General features: G+C 44.2%; 1 non-coding gene across 1 annotated transcript; it reads left to right on the top strand.

Moving 5' to 3' along the window:
- Window positions 1-13,351: 13,351 nt before the first annotated feature.
- On the top strand, window positions 13,352-13,493 carry LOC128597762 (U4 spliceosomal RNA). Its single transcript, XR_008383329.1, has one exon. It is a non-coding gene; the product is annotated as a U4 spliceosomal RNA (small nuclear RNA).
- Window positions 13,494-19,268: the final 5,775 nt, after the last annotated feature.

The raw sequence follows: 19,268 nt of genomic DNA, 5'->3' as shown, positions 1-19,268 counted from the left end.
TCATTTAGCTTCCTCTTGTGAGTGAGAACATGTGGTATTTGTTTTTCTATTTCTGAGATATTTCACTTAGGATAATGGGTTTTATATAAGATTTAATTTTATGCCAAGAAAATACCAAAACCATATCAACTAATCATATATTAAAAATAATTCCAACCCCTTCTATAAATGGCCTACTTATCTCTGTAAAAAGATACGAAGCTCTTGTCCAACCCATCCATTTAAAGAGACTTTTGATGGCCATTGTAGAGCTGTTTGACCTGTGGTACTAACCTTGCCTCTGGGACTTCTGCTGTAACCCTCCGGTGCACACTAGATTTGCTGTGGGGTGCGTTATAATATTATAAGCCATAAACATCCCTCTTTATCCAACCTGGAATCTTTCCTTTCTGCGTAGTGCCAGAGGGATTCACAGATCAAGAAGGAAGAGAATCAGGTAGCAGAAAATACCTGAATGATAAATGGGCACTGATGAGATCCAGTTTGGGAACTTGTGCCCATGTAAAACAAACCTGGGTTTGCCAGCTCAGCCTCATACAGGTAGACTCCATCCTCTGAGAACCAAGCCTGCAATGTGAGTAGGTGCCAGCTGCTGAAGACTGCCATGGTTGAATGCCTCGGAATCAGACAGATGGGCCTGGATCCTAATTTCAAGACTTAGTAGCTGTGTGACTGCAAAGAAGTAACGTGATTTCCATTTCCTCAGCTGTGGTAATCAAAATGGTCACACTTTTAAGTTGGCAGGGGCTGACCAAGTGTCTATCCTGGGAAAGTTAAAGAGAGCAGGCTGCAGGGAAGCCCCTCTCTGAGGGGCTTAGCCGCCAGGAGACCCTGCCCCCAGTACTGAGCACCCTACCAGGACAGGTGGGAAGTTTTATTTGTTTTTGTTTTTTTTTGGCCAGGGCTTGGTTTGAACCTGCCACCTCTGGTATATGGGGCCGGCATCCTACTCCTTTGAGCCCACAGGCACTACCCCTGGGTGGGAGTTTTTTGAGAAGAATCTTCATTACTGGGAAAACTTCACAACAGACTGGCATTGTTTTACGCACTGGAACCTAGAAACTGTTCCCCAACATAATTTATCTGATATTCTTTTTTTTTTTAGAGACAGTTTCACTTTGTCACCCTCTGTAAAGTGCTATGGAGTCACAGCTCACGGCAACCTCCAGCTCTTGGGCTTAGGCGATTCTCTTGCCTCAGCCTCCTGAGTAGCTGGGACTACAGGCGCCCACCACAACGCCCAGCTATTTTTTTGTTGCACTTTGGCCAGAGACAGGTTTGAACCCACCACCCTTGGTATATGGGGCCGGCACCCTACTCACTGAGCCACAGGCGCCTCCCATTTATCTGATATTCTTTAATCCTACACTGGCTTTAGCTATATTCTTTAAAAATAAACCTTTAAAGTTTTCTCCTTTATGCTTCAGGTGCAGACATGAAACTTCTGCCAAATCTACATGCCTCCCCTAACTGCATCTACTTCAGGGTTTGAGAGAAGAATCAAAACCCTTGGGATCACAAATGAGCAGAGAATAGGCACGAGCCAACATTTTTTGAGCACTCATCACATCCTGGGTGCCATGCTTGACTTGAGTACCTATGGTATCACAGCACAGGGAGGCAGAGACATGAAGAAGTGGGTGAAATGCTGAGGCTGGACCTGGGGGCCTAGGGGAGCATGTGTCAACCAGAATGGCAGTGGTTGGGGAAGGCTTTCCAGAGGAGATGACGCCTAAGCTGAGTCCTGATGGCTGTGTTAGCTAGGTGAAGGTGTGGTCGTGTACCAGAAAGAAAGTATAGAGCATGCAAGAGCTTGGCAGGCGTGGAGAGCCTGCACATCTGACTCACTGCAGCAGGTGCACAGGGCTGGAGAAGAAGATGTGGTGAGGTGGAGGCGGGAACAGCAAGGCAGGAGCCAGAGCTCCATGACACCCCGATTCACCCCACGACACTGTTTCTCCCTTAACAATGCCTTCATCAGAGCCATTGTTTAGGCTGCTGCTCTAAGCATTCACTGTTATTTTAGTCCTTTAAGCAGAATAGTAAAGTCAAAAAAGCCCATGGTTAGCTCCTCACATGTTTTCACATCAGTGGTCCCCATAATTGCCTTGTTCTTTCCAATTTCAAGAGAATTCTTCAGGCAATTAAGTTTATGCTTTTGCAACAATTTCTCTTCTCCCTACTGACCTTTGAAGCTGATCTTTGTTGAAAAAGCTGCTTTTCACCAAATTGATTCAGATTACTCATTGACTAATTTGTTGACCACAGTTGCTTCATAAGAAAGCTTCAGCTTTTAGGCTTAATGGTAATCACCAGTATTGAACTTCTATTATATGCCTGGCACAGAGCTGAGTGATTCCAAAACATTTTTATTTCATACTGACAGCAAATCATATTATTATCATTTGTAGTTATATTACTACTATATTATTTCTTTTTTTTTTTTTTTTTGCAGTTTATGGCCGGGGCTGGGTTTGAACCCGCCACCTCCAGCATATGGGGCCGGCTCCCTACTCCTTTAAGCCACAGGCACCACCCATATTATTTCTATTTTACAGATAAGAAAGATGAAGCTTGATAAAGTAATAGTTTATTAATGACCGAATAAGCGATTTGATTTCAAAATTTCCATTCTTAGTTAATTTATTTCACTGCTATGATAAAACGTTTTTGAGAACAACTTCAGGATGTATGGGAGTTGCTTCACAATGAACAACCAAGTTTTTATCTTTTATTTTATTTTATTTATTTATTTATTTTTTTTTTTTCCAAGACGGAGTCTCACTATGTCATCCTGGGTAGAGTGCTATGGTGTCACAGCTCACAGCAACCTCAAACTCCTGGGCTCAAGTGATTCTCTTGCCTCAGCCTCCCAAGTATGTGGGACTTGCGGCACCTGCCACAATGCCTGGCTAGTTTTTGTTGCAGTTGCCATTGTTGTTTAGCTGGCCCAGGCCGGGTTCGAACCTGCCAGTCTCGGTATATGTGGCTGGCATTGTAACCACTGTGCTAGGGGTGCCGAGCCAACAACCAAGTTTTTACACCAGTTTTTCTTTTCTCTTGCAGAAAGAACCCAGGAATAGCCAGTGAGTGTTCTAAAAGGTGATAGGGGAGATCTGAAATCAGCAAAGCCCTTCTCTCTACCATATGAAAGCCTGAGTGAGGATCTTAATGCCTATTTTCTGTGAAAATCCCCATTTTCTAAAGTATGCTTTGGTTAATAACAATGTATCAATATCAGTTCATTAATTATAAAGTGTGTCCCTTACACAAAATGATAGCTGGGGGGAAACTAAGTGAGAGGTTCATGGAAACTCTATACTATTATCTCGATTTTTCTGTAAATCAAAAAGGTTTTATAAAAAAGTTAAAAAAAAAAAACAACTCATTCTTGAAAGACACATACATATTCCAGAATTTATTTTTAGAAACTTCCAGAAACAATGGATTTACCATACAAACTAGATTAAACTGAGCAGTAATTATTAACGATTAAAGTTTAATGCAGAAGTTTCAAAACTGTATAAGGGAATGTTTGTATATCTCTATATTTCAAGATATGTTGGTGATTTCTGATTTTTTTTAAATATTTTATAGCCAAGGTTATGATTGGCAAAAATGATGTATCACATACTTTTTAACTTTGTTATCTTTATCTTTGGGAATTGTAGCATTTGAACCTCATGTTCCTGACTCAGCTTCCTCTATCTTAAGAGTGATACACAGGAGGTGTAAATACCTGGGGTTAAAGAAGGGCGGCGCCTGTGGCTCAGTCGGTAAGGCGCCGGCCCCATATACCAAGGGTGGTAGGTTCAAACCCAGCCCCGGCCAAACTGCAACCAAAAAATAGCCGGGCGTTGTGGCGGGCGCCTGTAGTCCCAGCTACTCGGGAGGCTGAGGCAAGAGAATCGCGTAAGCCCAGGAGCTGGAGGTTGCTGTGAGCTGGGTGAGGCCACGGCACTCTACCGAGGGCCATAAGTGAGACTCTGTCTCTACAAAAAAAAAAAAAGAAAAGAAAAGGCTTCTGATGGGCTGGCCATCGTGTTTACTCTGCTCACTCTGAGACATACGGAAGTGCTCTCTGGTGCCCAACATCCCATTCTAGTTGTGTCCTATGCCAGTGGAAGGAGGGCAGTGGTTGATGCAGCCTCCATGCCTTATCGGGGCTGCTCTTAGTTATTACCTGCCCGCCCCAGCCTCCTACCACCACCCAGATTAAGGGGAGTATATTTTGTGAAGAAAGCACTCCCCATAGGCAAGATTATTCAACTTCATTTAACTCTCATCTCCTTTTTCCAGGTAGAGACCCCAGGGTCCAAGGAGGGAAGCTTCTTTGTAGAAGGCCGACAGTCTGAAGCAGGCAGGGGAAAAAAATGTGCTCAAAAAGGCTGTATTCTTAGACCTGTCTCAACACCATCAGTGTCATCATTTATTAAGATAAAATGTAGAAAGGCTGGTTAACAGGAATTTAATGATTATCCAGAGAGCCAGGAGGAGCTGGATGAGGTCCCTAGATTTCAGGGGTTGGGATTTTTATCCCTCTTGACCAGGAAGAGTTGAGCAGAATGAAAGAACCCAAGCTTTACGTAATTCAGACTCATGTTTTTCAATTTCCAGCCAAAGGTCTTAAAACAAGGTAGGAAAGCAGAGCTTCCTTGGTTAGAAGGATTCAGGATCTGAGGTTAAATACATATGGATTCTTGAATATGATCAACAACCGTATTTAGATACAGACAATGGGAGGGTGGCTGGTTACTTTCACAGCATGGTTATGATCCAATTCTTTGTAAAAATGGTTCTCAGGATATTTAGAGTTTGTTCTATCTCCCTGCCATGTGCTTAAGGGGTATTCCTATAAATTCCTTCTCTTATCTGGATACAGAGACCTATTGGGTAGTCCTGCTTCAGATTGGCATTTAGAAAAGGCAGTTCCATCTTTGGTCAAGGAATATGAACCTGCTAGCCATTTTTCCCAGGAGGAGCTATCTGCCTCAATTCTTACATCTGGCACCTTGGTGATCAAAACTGAGAAAGAGTTGAACAACAATCCACTTGTCCTGGCTAGTGAGGGGGACCCTCTGGCATTAATGGGGAAAGGGATGGGATCTAGTAGAGAGAACTAAGCCCTGAGACCTCAGTCCAGCTCCTCATTCCTTTGGCAATCTCACCAGACAGCCCACTTGGCCTGTCCCTGGTAAAACAAGGGGGAGAGGGAGATGGCTGGCCATTCTCCAAAGCTAGACCCCTTGGAAGGCTTGTACATTTCTGAAGCGATGTAGGAAAACTAAGGGAAAGCAGGAGGTGTCAGGGAGCAAGGTCACATAGGCTCTGAAAGACCATTATTGTCCCAATAACAGTTTTATCTGACTCCAAAGTCTAGGCCTCTTCTGCTTGAGATCTGAGCCCTTCATTCCGGGGTATGACTAATTAAGGCTGTGAAAGGGAGAGTAGTTGAATAGATATGAATATATGAACTCCTGAACATCATCAACACTAAATAGCCTGAAACCTCATTTCAGTTGTAATTATAGCCAAGCCCTAAAGCTGATATTAACATTTCAAGCTTCTAGTGCACTTGCTGCGGGAGCCAGGGAGTGTTCCTAGCCCCATGATGCAGAAAAAAAAGCCCTGAGAATTCAGCTCATTTTCCCAAGTCACTGACACATCAAAGGAAAAGCTCTTATATGTTCATTTAGGTGGTTTAGGGCAGAGGGACATGGCCAGAATCCCTAAATAGAAATAAGTATTGGTTAACAGAGCAGTGTGCTCAGGCCCTTTCTGGCCAGGAGGTCATTTCAGGTTCCAGAAGCTACTCGTTCGGCTCTGGTATCTGAACGGCCAAAGTGAATTATTCACTTAGGAGGGTGAAAAACACCCAACTCCCCCAGATTGTTAAATGAAGTTTTCTAGTACAAAATGTCTTAGTCACTTGGAATCCGGCCAAAGCAAACTCCTGGTCCTGACCCACCCATACCTCTGAGCTGGACGGGGATGGAGAGAGGGAATTCCCAAAACAAATGGGAAGGCAACGTGTCAGCCATGGAGTGCATGCATGGTGCCCTTGGGGCAGGTGTACTTGTGGTAAGATGAGACGTGCATGGGGAAGGCTGCAGGTGGTGAGCAGGTCGTGGAAGGGCCTTCAGTGGCATCTCCGTTTGGATCCAGGCCTGAGTGGGACTGTGACTTACATAACAGTTTGGCAGGGAGACGCAGCCAGGCGGAAGCACGCGGGTTTCCAGCAGGGTATAATCATCTTTGATTTCTCTGTTTGCTCAAGAGCTTTCATGTGGTGGGGGAGGCAGTGGTTCAGGGGGAGGGGCAGGATTCCGACACACTGCAGCCTTCTGTTTCCCTTTGTGAACAAACAGCCCCAAACAGATCCCCACGGCCAGGGAATTAGTGACTGCCACACAGGTTTGGTGGCAGTCTGGGGAAGGAACTTCCCCAAAGCCTAGCCCAGGGCTTAGAGAAGGCCAGAGATTGATCTAAAGTCAGGCCCTCACCCAGTGCACAGGAGCCCCATGGACTGCTGGGAGGTGGGGGTCCTGGCTGCTGGCAATACCTGGTGCACTGCTGGTCCTCTTGGCTGTGACAGTTGTGGTGTCCTCCTCCTTATCACGGAGATCACTGAGCCTCACACCATGCCTATCCACAAGGGCAGCTTCTAGGGCCTCTCTCTCACTAACCAATGCTTCCTTTAGGCCACGCCCTCCATGTGGGTGCCAGGCTGATTACTCTGGATTCCTGGGCAGGTGGGAGCAACCAAATTAGACAAGGACATTTCACTTGATTTAGTATATGTGCTGCTGGAGAGAGCACAAGGTTTCACTTGCTTAAGAATACAAATTCTCAGCTTTTTTTGATACTAATTGGCCTGGAATCAAATAGAAACTGTTCCCCTTTAGAATGGGCCTGTCCTCTGCACTTGTGTAGTTCCCACTGGTCCCTTGTTTTCTATATAAGCAATCTCTTCATTTACTTATTCTACTTGCCTGGCTCTTATAGACATTTTTAGGTTGAATTCCCTGCCCTATCCTAACTGTAAACATTTGATACGTAATAATCTGCTTGCCTCTCTGCTTTTCCCACTAGACTATAAGCTTCTTGGACAGGAGCCCAAATGGATCACTCATTTATTCATTTGGTAATTGTCTATGGAGTACTCACCTTGGACTGAGTGCTAACGGCTAGTCATTTTGTTCGGAATATAGAATTCAGTGTCTGGCACTTAGAACGTGCTTTATATGTGTGTTTAGACTGAACGAATAAATGAATAATTCTTCCTGCGTGCAAACTGTTAATCTCTTAATCTCACAAACAGGCTTAGTGAAAGGATACACCCTGTTTTGCAAGTGATATGCATGAACTTATGTAATGTTGTGCTCAGATAATGTCTCATCTCAGGTATTTTCTAACCCCTAGCTTGCTTCTCTGCCTCACCTTTTGCTACTATCCAGCCATGCTAGACTGCTTTTTGTGACCTCCCTGTACTCACATCACTCCTGGGCCTTTGCGCCTATGGTTTCACCCTGTCCCCTGGAATGCCCTTCATCTTCTTTTTACTTTATCTCATTGTCACTGCTCTCCTGGACAGCTCCCAGTAACTAACTCCTTCAGAACACTGGGCTCAGTCATCGCCTTCCCAGGAGCCTTCTCGAGCCCACCAGGCTGGCTGAGGGGCCACTATTGCTCCCATTTTCTGTCTGGATTTTTTATGAATTACTATCTCTGCCACCACGGTGCAAGACACCCCCTCCCAAGACCCCCCAAGGGCACCCCCCAGGTGGACTTTTCATCTCTGAATTCTCAGGGTCAAACCCATAATAGGTGTGCTTGTAAATGAAAGCCTAGCCAGGGCTAGCACCTGTTTGAGTGCCACATTAGTGCACACACCCTCAATCTACAGAGTCCGGATTATTGGCCAAGGAGTCAATTGGATTCTCGCTTTGTACGGAGTCTAGCTCTCTGTTGACTTACCGTGTTCTCTCTCCCATTATAATGACTCCCATGCTCTGTGTGTTTTCTTAAGTTTTCAGTGTTTGAATACATGAAATTCTTTTGCTCTTCAAATGAAAACAATGCCATCTGTTCACTAGATAGAAATTCTGGAAAACTTCAGAAAAGCAACCAGGTTTCACTGCAGAACACTCCAAGATATACCTCATGGGACTCTGGGTAGGAGGTAGATAAGATTAGGACAAGAACAACTTAGGATTCTTAGTTTTGTGCGATTCTTCCCTCTTTGATTTTAAATTTCAGAACTTTCCCATCAGATTCATTTCAGTGGAATTTATGCCCCAGTGAAAACTAACATCCTTTTTAAATTTCAGCCTAGCAGCCCCAACAGTGATCATAGTCTCTAGGAATTCATGGTTCAATTCTATGTGTTGGAGACCCATAAACACTTGTGCCTGCTGTATACATGCCTGCTGACAAGCACTTTGAGATCACAGAGATCAGTAAGACACGCGGAAGACTGACCTCGCAGGCTGGATGGAGAAGAGGCACATGTGCAAACCACAGCAACACGAAGCAAACGGAAACAAGTGGTGTGGAAGAGTCCTGCTGATCACGGTGGAAAAGTAGGAGAGGCAGTTCATTTTGCTAATACCTTTCCTGCTTACGGCCAGTCAGTGGTTCTCCACTGGCTTCCGGGTAAAGTCCGGATGCCTTAATGCAGCAGTCAAGGCCTTCTGTGATCCAGGTCCCCGCTAGTCCCCAGCCCACTTTGCCTCTGTGGTACCTCCCCTGACCCACACTCCTGCTTCAGCCCTGAGGATCCATTTGTTCCCAGATGAAGCATGCTATCTTTCACCTCTCTTTGCATCTGCCGTCTTCTTTGCCTACAATGTCCTCTTTTGTTTTTCACCCCAGCTGGGTAGTGTCAACGGTGATGTCCAGTACTGGGAAGACCTCTCTGGCCGAGTGAGGCAATCTTCCTTTGTAGCATTTAGCATCCTGTGTACACCTGTGACTAGCTGCCTATCTTCTCCACCAGACTGGGGACAAAGGTTGATTTTTCTCCTCTATGATCTCAGGAAAAAAGTAAAATAAAAGGAATCTATTACCTACACAATAAATCTTGTTAACCATTAAAATTGTTGAGGCCAGGCATGGTGGCTCACACCTGTAATCCCAGCACTTTGGGAGGCTGAGCTAGACGGATCACCTGAGATCAGGAGTTTGAAAGCAGGTTGGGCCATAATAGTGAGACTCTGTCTCTATGAATATAAAAAATAAAAGTAAATTATTAAAAAAATATTGTGATAATCAGGGAAGTCTTTGTGTAGGAGGTGGAAACTTTTTGAAAAATGAATTTTACTATAATTGATAGAGAAAGGCAAAGTACTTTTCAAATTGAAATAATAATAATATCTGGACACATTTCAAAAGGCTCAATAAATATGTATTGCTAGCCTGGAAGAGTCTTATGATCCAGCTAATTGATGATCTATCAATTTCACTACTAAGTATTCACCCAAGAAAAATAAAAATGTGTTCATAAAAAGACTTATACAAAAATATTCTTGGCAGCTTTACTTATAGTAGCCAAAAACTAGAAACAAACAAATGTTAATCAACAAGACAATGACTAAAGAAACTGTGGAATAGTCCTATGTGGAATACTACTTAACAACAACAAATTTTGTTGTTGTTGTTGTTGTTGTTAAGCAGGCCCTGGCCGGGTTTGAACCCACTACCCCTGGTGCACAGGGCTGGCACTCTAACCACTGAGCTACAGGTGCCCAGCCAAACCTTTTTTTAATAAAGGAGCAAACTGGGCGGTGCCTATGGCTCAAAGGTGTAGGGCGCCAGCCCCATATGCCGGAGGTGGCGGGTTCAAAACCAGCCCCGGCCAAAAAACCACAAAAAAAAAATAAAAAAAAAATAAAGGAGCAAACTATTATACTAATATATGCAATGTCATGGATAAACCTCCAAAACATGTTGAGCCTCAAAATGCCAAATACAAAAGAGTACATACTAAATATTCTATTTATTTATTTTTCCTTTTTTTAATGAATTAATAGCAGGGTCCAATCCCCCAGGGCTCTCTAAATTTTCTATTTAGATGAAGTTCAAGAAGTTGATAATAAGTGATAACAATCAGAATAGCAGTTGCCTATTTCTGGAATGACAGAAATGTTCTATATCACAAGGGTATACACTTGCTCAATGCTTTTTGAATAGTATATTTATGATCTGTACATTCACTTTAACTTGAACTCAATTTTTTTTTTTTTTTGTAGAGACAGAATTTCACTTTATTGCCCTCGGTAGAGTGCCGTGGCATCACACAGCTCACAGCAACCTCCAACTCCTGGGCTTAGGCGATTCTCCTGCCTCAGTCTGCCGAGTAGCTGGGACTACAGGCGCCCGCCACAACGCCCGGCTATTTTTTTGTTGCAGTTTGGCCGGGGCTGGGTTTGAACTGGCCACCCTCGGCATATGGGGCCGGCGCACTGCTCACTGAGCCACAGGCGTCGCCCAACTTGAACTCAATTTTTAAAAATTATTTATTGAGTACCCACAATGTCCCTAGCAGTCATTTGGGTACTGTTCTGGTAGCATTTCAGGTGTATCTAAGGGATATAGTAGAGAAAAAAGCAGATGAAAATCCCTACCCTGGTGGAACTTATACTCTTGCAGGTCAGTTTTACTGATTCAGTGCAAAAGAGCATGGTGAAATTTATCCTGATTGAAGTTGCTGACCTCCTTCCAGAGCCTGTCAATGCCAGGTCTGGTGCTCAAAACAATTAACCAGGTGATTTGGACTGCACTGGAATTTGATTAGTAGTATTGGAAGCATTTCAACCATATTTGCCTTGTCTAGTGATAAGCAGATGCTTGGCAGGATATGGAACACAAGCCTTACTTCATAGCAGGACAAAGACACCAGGCACTGTAGGAAAGAGTACTCTGGAAGGTAGTCCCCGGGGCAGGCCCTGTGCTAGGATGGAATACAGAGTCCAGATTGAAGGTAACAGATGAAGGAGGCTGCTACCCAGGTCTGCAACCTAGCACAGACGGAGTGCTGGCCGCTTTCCCCCTTTCTCTATTTTCCTTCCTCTAATGGACACAAGGTGCTGACTGATGTAAAATGTTCTGGCCTCCATCAACATCGTCAAACAGCATAGTAGAGAAGGTAGCAAGAAGGCCGATAAACCCAGGAAAAAAGAAAGCACCCCTCAGCAGTGGAAGGAGGATGCAGTAAATGGCAAAGGGCAGGGTGAAGCCTGGACTCCAGCTGGAAAGAGAAGATGAGGCTGTGTGGGAGTCAGCCTCGCAAACAGAAGAGCACCATCTACCTGGCACTGATATTTAGACTGTCCCTCGGATGAAAGCCTCAGCTTAGGTCTCTTACAGAAAGCCTGGTAATGATGGTTCTTTGAGAAGTCTAGATGTCATGAAACTTACCTTCAAACCAAGAGTTATTCATAGTTCCAAATTTGATGTCCCTTCCCAATCCTAACCATGTTGGTTAGGTTGAGATCTTTCCAGAAGGTAAATTCTTGGGAAAAAATAGGTACAAGAGTTGGTCAGAAGTCCTGGGGTTGAGCCTTAGCTCTGCTGACCATAAGCAAATCGTTTACATGCAGATTCAGTTTCCTCATTTGCAGGATGGGAAGTTTAACATCATCCTGCGTGCCTCCCGGGTGGTGGAGGATGGGCTGAGAATGCAGTGAATGAAGGGGAGGGTTGTGCCCTGGAACCAGGGCTGGCGTTTCCTTATGCATCATCCATGATGCTGTGCTCAGGGCAGGTGTGCTGACAGGTTTAGTAATAAACAAAGTGATCATAACAAAGGCGGAGTTGCTCTGTCTGCGTCTCTCGTTAAGAGACTAGGTTGCAAAACATAGATCTCATTCCAGTATCTGCTTCTTTAGGTGTCAAGAAACAAGACCCACTGCTTCCTTTCTTGACATTAACCCTGGTGCCCATCAGGCCTGCTCACCCTACGCAGCATTCACAGCCCTTAGAGGGGTCTTGGATAGCCCCTAACAACATTAGTACCGCTTTCCTTGTTCCCCTTCACATCATGAATACAGCAGTCAAAGGGGTATCTTGTGCTTGATGGGGAATTTTCCCAGCACCCAATGCTTGGGAGTACGTGCACCAGGAAGAGCTGTTTGGGGCTGAGCACTTACTAGTTTAACAATTGGGATCGTGGCTCTTGCTGCCATTTGGCACTGGTGGTTCAGGGGCTAAGCCCTGCTAGTGCTCATGGGGCTGGATTGAGGATATGGAGAGCTCTCTGACCCCTGCTCCTGAGGCCATCACCTCCTTGTCCAAGATCATCAGACTTGCATTTCCATGTGAATGAACCAAGGGAAGAAGTGTTTCTGAGTTTTATGGGCCTTTATTCTCTTCTTTTCTTTAAAAATTGGACTAGAAACTCCAGTCCTTTCAGCCTTCTTCCTCTCCCTGGAGTCCTCCTGGTGCGCATTGCTGCTAATGGGGCTTTGGGCCCTGCCAACTCAAAAGGAAGAACAGGTCCATGGTCCATCTGTGGCCTAATGAGGAGCCCTGAATGGAAATGAGAATCAAACGTGCATTGAAAATATTCAGTCTCAGTCAGTCGTGCCTCCCCTGCCTTTGCCATCCTGAGGTCCCCAAGCCCAGTGCCAGCAGAAGATGACCTGCCAAACTGATACCCCATGCAGCTTGGGGATGGGCACTGAAACAGGACCCAGAAGCACACTCTGAACTCGTTTTCTTTCTGCTCTGCAGCTGCCAAGGCAGGGGCGAGCATGGAGGCAAGTGGGAACGGGAACAGGGTTCGCATGACTGAGCAGAATGAAAAATCTGGGGGATAGGGAGCGGGCAGTCAGACACTGGGTGACAGCCTGAAAACTGTCACTGGGAAGTTCACAGCACTCTGAGCAGGATTTGGGAACTGTTATCTCAGTGTCTGTAGTGAGAAAAAAACAGGGATGCAGGTAGCAGAGCAAACAGGGTCCCCAGTCAGGCATGGGTCCCAGATCCCAGGCCTGGCCCTGGGGCAGGTTAGCTGCCACAATGTGGATAAGTTTATTTTTAAAGCCTCAGCTCCCTAGTGTGTAAAATGAGGGTGGTAATACAATGCACACTTTGCCTGTTTCCCAAGCCCATCGTGAAGGCTTCATGAGACATTGTCTGTAGTAGGGCTTTGTCAATTAGGGTCCCATGAAATGGGAGGCCGATTAGATAATCAAAGGTATTCTTAGGCAAATGGATTAGTAAAATCTAAAGGTGGTGAGGCTAACTATGTAGCTGGCAAATGGACTAGGTAGGTGTACAGTGGGGAACCCCCAAACCCGCAAGGGTTCAGCAAATGAAACTTAACTCCATTTAAAAAGGCAGTTGTTCAAGCTTTGTGCAGTGGCAGTATTGTAGCCAATGAGGTTTATCACAAGGAGTGATTATTGCTAATTGACAACTTTTCCCTATACCCCGCCATGATGACTTGAAATATAGTCAGCATTGACAATTTTTGACAGTCTCTACGGAGACTGAATAAAAACAACAACAAAAAAAAGGCAGTTGTTCAGATCCAAATGAATGGAGGAACTCAGTGGTAGCCACGTGATACCAGTGCTGCTAAAGGGTGTCCATCAGAAAGCCAGTAAGGTTGTCACACTGACAGTGCTTATCCAGAACAACCCCTGGGGAAGGGGAGATGAGGCAGTCCTTGTGGAGATGGGCTAACATCACCTGAATCTCTTTGGGTCACACAGCCAGCCTCCAAGTTGGGTTTCCTGTCTGCCAACCCCTCTTGTCACTATGTCCTGACTTCCATGGAGAGTCCTTACCAGGGACAAATGTTTAGCTGCAAGGAATTCACCATTTTCTATAGAGCTGGTCCACTTTTACCGTATAGCTTTTTATACATAGGTTCCGATGATTTTGATTCATAAAAATCATTTTCCTCTTTGTCCAATTTGGGGCACTGATACTACGGAGATTTTACACCCGGAAGGCCAAGGGGAGACTAAAGCTCAATATGGCCAGAGTACCAAGGATCTGCTAATTGAAGGCTTTTCCTGGACATCCAGTGGGTTCCCTCAGGACTCTACTGTTCTAATTGACAACAGCTTTGATCATCTAAAAAGCTGTCCTGGACCAAGGTTAGGGCTATCAGGGGTATCTAACCTTTCCTTTTTCTGCCTCACATTGGAAAAAGAAGAGTTGTCTTGAGCCACACTTCAAATACACAAACATTAACAAAAGCTGATGAGCAAAGAAAAAAGTCATACATAATTTTCGCAATATCTGACACCACAGATGAACAGAACAGTCCTCAAATAATCATCTTGAGGCCCACAGACTGTAGGTTGGACACCCCCGAAGGAATAGAAAAGGAGAAATTGCAAAAGTTCAACAATTTCAAAAATTGTTAATTATATAGATTTGAATGGAGATAATGAAGCAAAGGGCATCAGACATCAATGAAATCTCTGTGTTTTAAATCTAGTGAATTGGGATGGAGGTAAGGAAGAGAGTGTTCCTATTGACAATGATGTGAGGGGCATCAGTTTGATATAAGGTTGACACATGCATGGTGTTTCTGTCCCTCCTCTACTCAGAGTTGTCATTACTTAATGTTGGCATTCTTTCCTTCTGAGAAAAGCCAAAACATTAGAATCTTTCTCAACCATTCTAGGAACCATTCCAGTAGGTCAGAGCTACTATATGAGATGAAATCATGAGATGTCACCTTGGAGCTGGTAGTCACTAAGTAGTCCTTGGTTAGTTGTTGATAATCCCAGACAAGTCAGTGTAGACGATCTTTGACTTCAGAGAAAAAAAAAAAAAGAGAGAGAGAGAGCAGTTGACCTTCTCTCATACCTAATCTCCAATAACAGCAACAATAAAAGACAGAAAATTATGGAAATCCCCAGATGTGCCATGTGACCATGACTCCTGCCTTGTTTAGTGGAGGAGGAGAGAGAAAAATTTAATTTTGACAGAAGCAGAAGTTAGTGAGAAGCTCAAAATACATAGGAACCCTTGTCCATTTGAGATCCAGCTGTCTTCCTAAGTTGAAAACTTAGGAAGTAATATGACTCCATTCGATAATGATGATTCCTTCTATTGCCTCCATACACACAACTCTACCATCATCCATCCCATCTAAACTAGATGGGAAGCTCTGAGTGTCTGCCATAGAGCCCCACTGAATAAGACACCCCAGACATTTCTTTCTGTCTGAATCACTGTGGTTCGTGTCATCTGTGATGAGAGCTAGCGACCCTGCCAGAGCTAATTACAACAGGAATTGAGCCCTAGTCAAAGGCAATCAAGTGGAGATGACCATGATGCAGAGATTCTCAATGTGATGCCTTGGGGAGGAATTCCACCAAGCAGTGGTCCTCCATATTGTATAATGACTATGCAATCAAATCCTCTCTCTTGGGGAGCATGGAAAGTGCTCACAGAAAAATAGGGTCTCAAGAGCCTCTGTAGTAACCAAAACCATGTGAAACTATTACATTTCCCCCCAGGTCCCATCTAGGCCTACTGTACATTCCATTGTATAAGCCCTGGATCAGTATGTGGAACCCAGAATGGCTGCAAAACTGCTGAGCAGTGGGTGTACCTACCTACTTACTTTGCTGTGAATTTCAACAATAAAGTTCCATCATATGGCATAAGCTGAGTGTGTTTCTTTTTTACAGCCTGCAAGAGCAAGAGCCTGATTAATGTACCACTTGTTGAGAAATGCAGAGCTTTGAAAGATTTCAAAAGCATTTGAGATGTCCCTGGAAAACCATAAACTATTATGTTAATTCCACACTGCAGAATGCATCCAGAATTTTAAACCTCATCTAAAGCAATTAGATTTATTTGGAAAAACAAATCATGAGAAACATGATTTACGTGATCTATTGATATATAGACATTTATAATACACAGTGTTCCTTCCATAAATAAAACCATTTGGTGTTTCATCATTAGGAGACATGAGCAAAGGCTGCTTTAGGGAAAAGGGAGCATATGGCCTCTGTTCAATATTTCCTTTAAAGTGTCTGCCATACCTGTAACTCCCTTTCCATTTGCACTGGGGGACCCAATTCAGATCCTTAATGGTTTTTACCTATTTTCTCCTGAAATACACATATAATGGCTGGTTCCCATGGATTCTAGTCCGACATGCCAGGACAACTACATTTGTGTTACCTCTTTCCTTAAAATCTCTCTGTGGCTCTCCATTTCCTATTGGGTTTTAGTCAACTCTTCCTGAAGATGCTCTTCTCATTCCCATGCCTCTGTCCACATCCTTCCTGTTTTCTTCCCTTGGCACGGGTGCCCCATTTATCAGCTCTTTCCCATCCTACCTAAAAGTCGATGCATGTCCCATCTCCCACAGGAAGCCTTTCCTGATCACCCTCCCTCTCGCTGATCTGTCCCTCCAGGAACTTCACGAAGCTTATCATTTTAACTCACAAATCAATCCTGCCTTATAGACTCACTGCTTCTCTGTATGGGCCAAATTTAGCTTTTAGACTAGATAATAAACTCCTTGATTTTGAGTCTTAGAAAACTGTTTTCTTGTCGACTTTGAATAAATATCCTGAATGTTACCCACCACCCCTAGAGGCAGCTTTAGAAAGCAAGATGGTATTAGGAATCTCATTTTACCAAAAGGAAAATGCAAAACGTGTATATTTTAATCTCCTGTACTCAGTGTCCAGCCTGAAAAATAAAAAGTGGTGAGACCGTTCTTACTACATAAGGGGTGTTAACCACAGCTGCTATTAACTATAAGTAGGATTTGTAACAAAAGTAGTCCCAAGACAGGAAACAAGAGCTCTCAGAAGACACACATTAGGAATCAGACTGTGTTCTAAGAAAAAACACTGAACTGGGGGCAGATCACCTGGAATGTCCTGAGACCTGTCACCCAGTCTCTTGACTTCGGTCAAGTCCTTTAATTTCTCCAAGCTATAACTTACTCCATCTGTAAACAGAGCACATCAGATTAGGAACCTCTGAGGTTTCTTCCAGCACTCAAATTCTGGGGACTATTGTTATGTCTGGGGTAATTTCACACTGCGTTAGAAGGAAACACCCGGGGGTTTTAGAAAGTGACTTGGCCTATTCTGTCTGTGTCAGGACGATGCTGACCTTTTGTCCTCAACTATTGGTCTCCTGTCTGGCTAGAGAAGCTGCTCCCTGGTAACCCAGGGGGAGGCCTAACTTTAACCTCACCCTTAGCCTTGGTATATAACATTGCCAAACTGCTGCCTCGTTCCTGTAAAACTTGCCAGTTGGCTTATAAAACTTCCTTACGCATGTGCTTGTTTCTTTACAATTGGTTGACCTTGAAATTGAACTCAATTTTGTTTTGCTACTCTCATTCTTTGCTGACTGTCAACCAGTTTAAGTCTCTTAACAGCCTTTTATTCAGGTGAACCTGGATTGTTCTGTGCTGGGAACTGCACCCCCACACACACACCTCCCACCACAGTTCCCTTGATAATGTGGGTGGTACCTTCTCCTCCTTTCTCCGGTAGTGACATCGTAGATCACCTCTGTGAACTATGATATGCACAGCTTGTTTTATGGGATTTATGTTCCCCAAGGACAAGAAGACTAGCAGAAAATGGAGTGGCTGAGGGACTGGACACATTGGAACAGGCATTTTTTCTTTTTTTGTTTTGTTTTGTTTAGCAGCCCCCAAAGTCATTCTAACCACAAGTAGTTTGAGTGACATGCTTGCCTCTCAAGCTTAAATAAGTCTGCTTCTAGAGTCACCAAGAGGGCTGTAGACCAGCTGGGGGACCACAGTGCCTGCATAAGGACCAAGTGTCAGAGCTCCCCTCACCTTCAAGCATGTTATGTCAGGTCCACTGCCAACATGGATTCAATGACCCAAAGTGTTTAAGTCAAGTAACGAGTGCATGTTGGTGCTCTTGAGTAGCTGCTGTAAACCTGGGCTTTCCAGGTGGAATAGAGTCTGGGCCCTAGGAAGGCACTACCAACAAATGATGGCTCTTGCTTAACCCCTGTGACATAATGAGACACCTTTGCCATTACTGAAATAAAGTGAATCAAAAGAAATAAAACCACACTTTCATGGGCAATAAGTCTGTCATCAGATAATGCTGATTAATAGTAAAACTGAGTACACTCTCCCCCTGAAGTTAGAGTAGGCTTTGCTGAACATCAAAGTCTCAAGTACACAAAGGGTTTGGTGCCGGTCTTTCTTCTTCCTGGGACACGTATGATGACAACCTTTTGCTTCTTTCTTGTAAGGGTGTCCGTTTCTTAGAAGCTTGCAAAGCCCAAATCAAGATTATAACAGCTTCTATTTCTCCAGTGTCTTCTCTGTACTGAGTGCATACACAGGGGTAAGGTGCTTTACATGAATACTTGCTAATCTTCATAGCAATACTCAAAGATATTCTATCTCTGTTTTTCTTAGGAGAGAAAGTATATCCCCAAGGTTGCCAAGTAAGTGAATGGCAGAAACAAGATTAGACCTAGGTCAGTCTGACTCCCAAGCCCTTGGCCTCAATACCTCTCAACCCTCAATTAGAAGGACTCTCACTTCACTGGTTGAACCTAAGATATTTGCCAAATTTTTAGACTTTTGGAGCTGTTCGACTCAACCACAATAGCAGTCACTATTCAAAGATTTACATTCTAAAATCTATAAGGCAATTCTGCTTTTCTCAGCATTATAGGTTTGAAGATTCTTACATGATATGTTGCAGTCTTTTAACGAGATTTCAGTGGCTCCACTCCCAATCACAAGGGTCCTCATCATTGTCCGTGACCACAGAATCCTCTGTTCCCTCTGAGCCCAGACCTCTTCCCGTCCAGCAAGTCTCTCTGTGATTCCATGTTTCCCTCACTGCGATGTGCTGACACTACATACAGGTGTGGAATGTCCATCTCTCTGGACACCTCCCTCCATCTGGTCGCTTCTGCTTCCGTGTCATGACTGACATGATGCTGTGCTGAACAAGGACACATCTTCCCAACCAGGACCCAAGGAAGCAGTTCTTGGGTTTTCTAAATATATATGGCTATTTCCCAAGGGGATTCAACCTCAAGGACAGAACTTTGTCCTATCAGATCCCCTGTCATCCTCTCTGTCCCCCGCTTTCCAGTTATTGAAAGAAGTTGTCTCTTTGGGGATGGGAACACCAAGTCATATCCTGCTTCTCTCAATACCATGCCTTGGACCCACCAGGGGTGTCCAACCTGTAGCCTGCAGGCACATGGGTATTATGTGAGGACTGTTTGCTTATGGCAAACAGATACCACAAAAATTATGC

Source organism: Nycticebus coucang, chromosome 10 (assembly GCF_027406575.1).
Source record: "Nycticebus coucang isolate mNycCou1 chromosome 10, mNycCou1.pri, whole genome shotgun sequence".
NCBI classification, from domain to species: Eukaryota; Metazoa; Chordata; class Mammalia; order Primates; family Lorisidae; genus Nycticebus; species Nycticebus coucang.
Note: the sequence above shows the minus strand (reverse complement) of the source record. Positions and strands in the feature narration are given on the sequence as shown.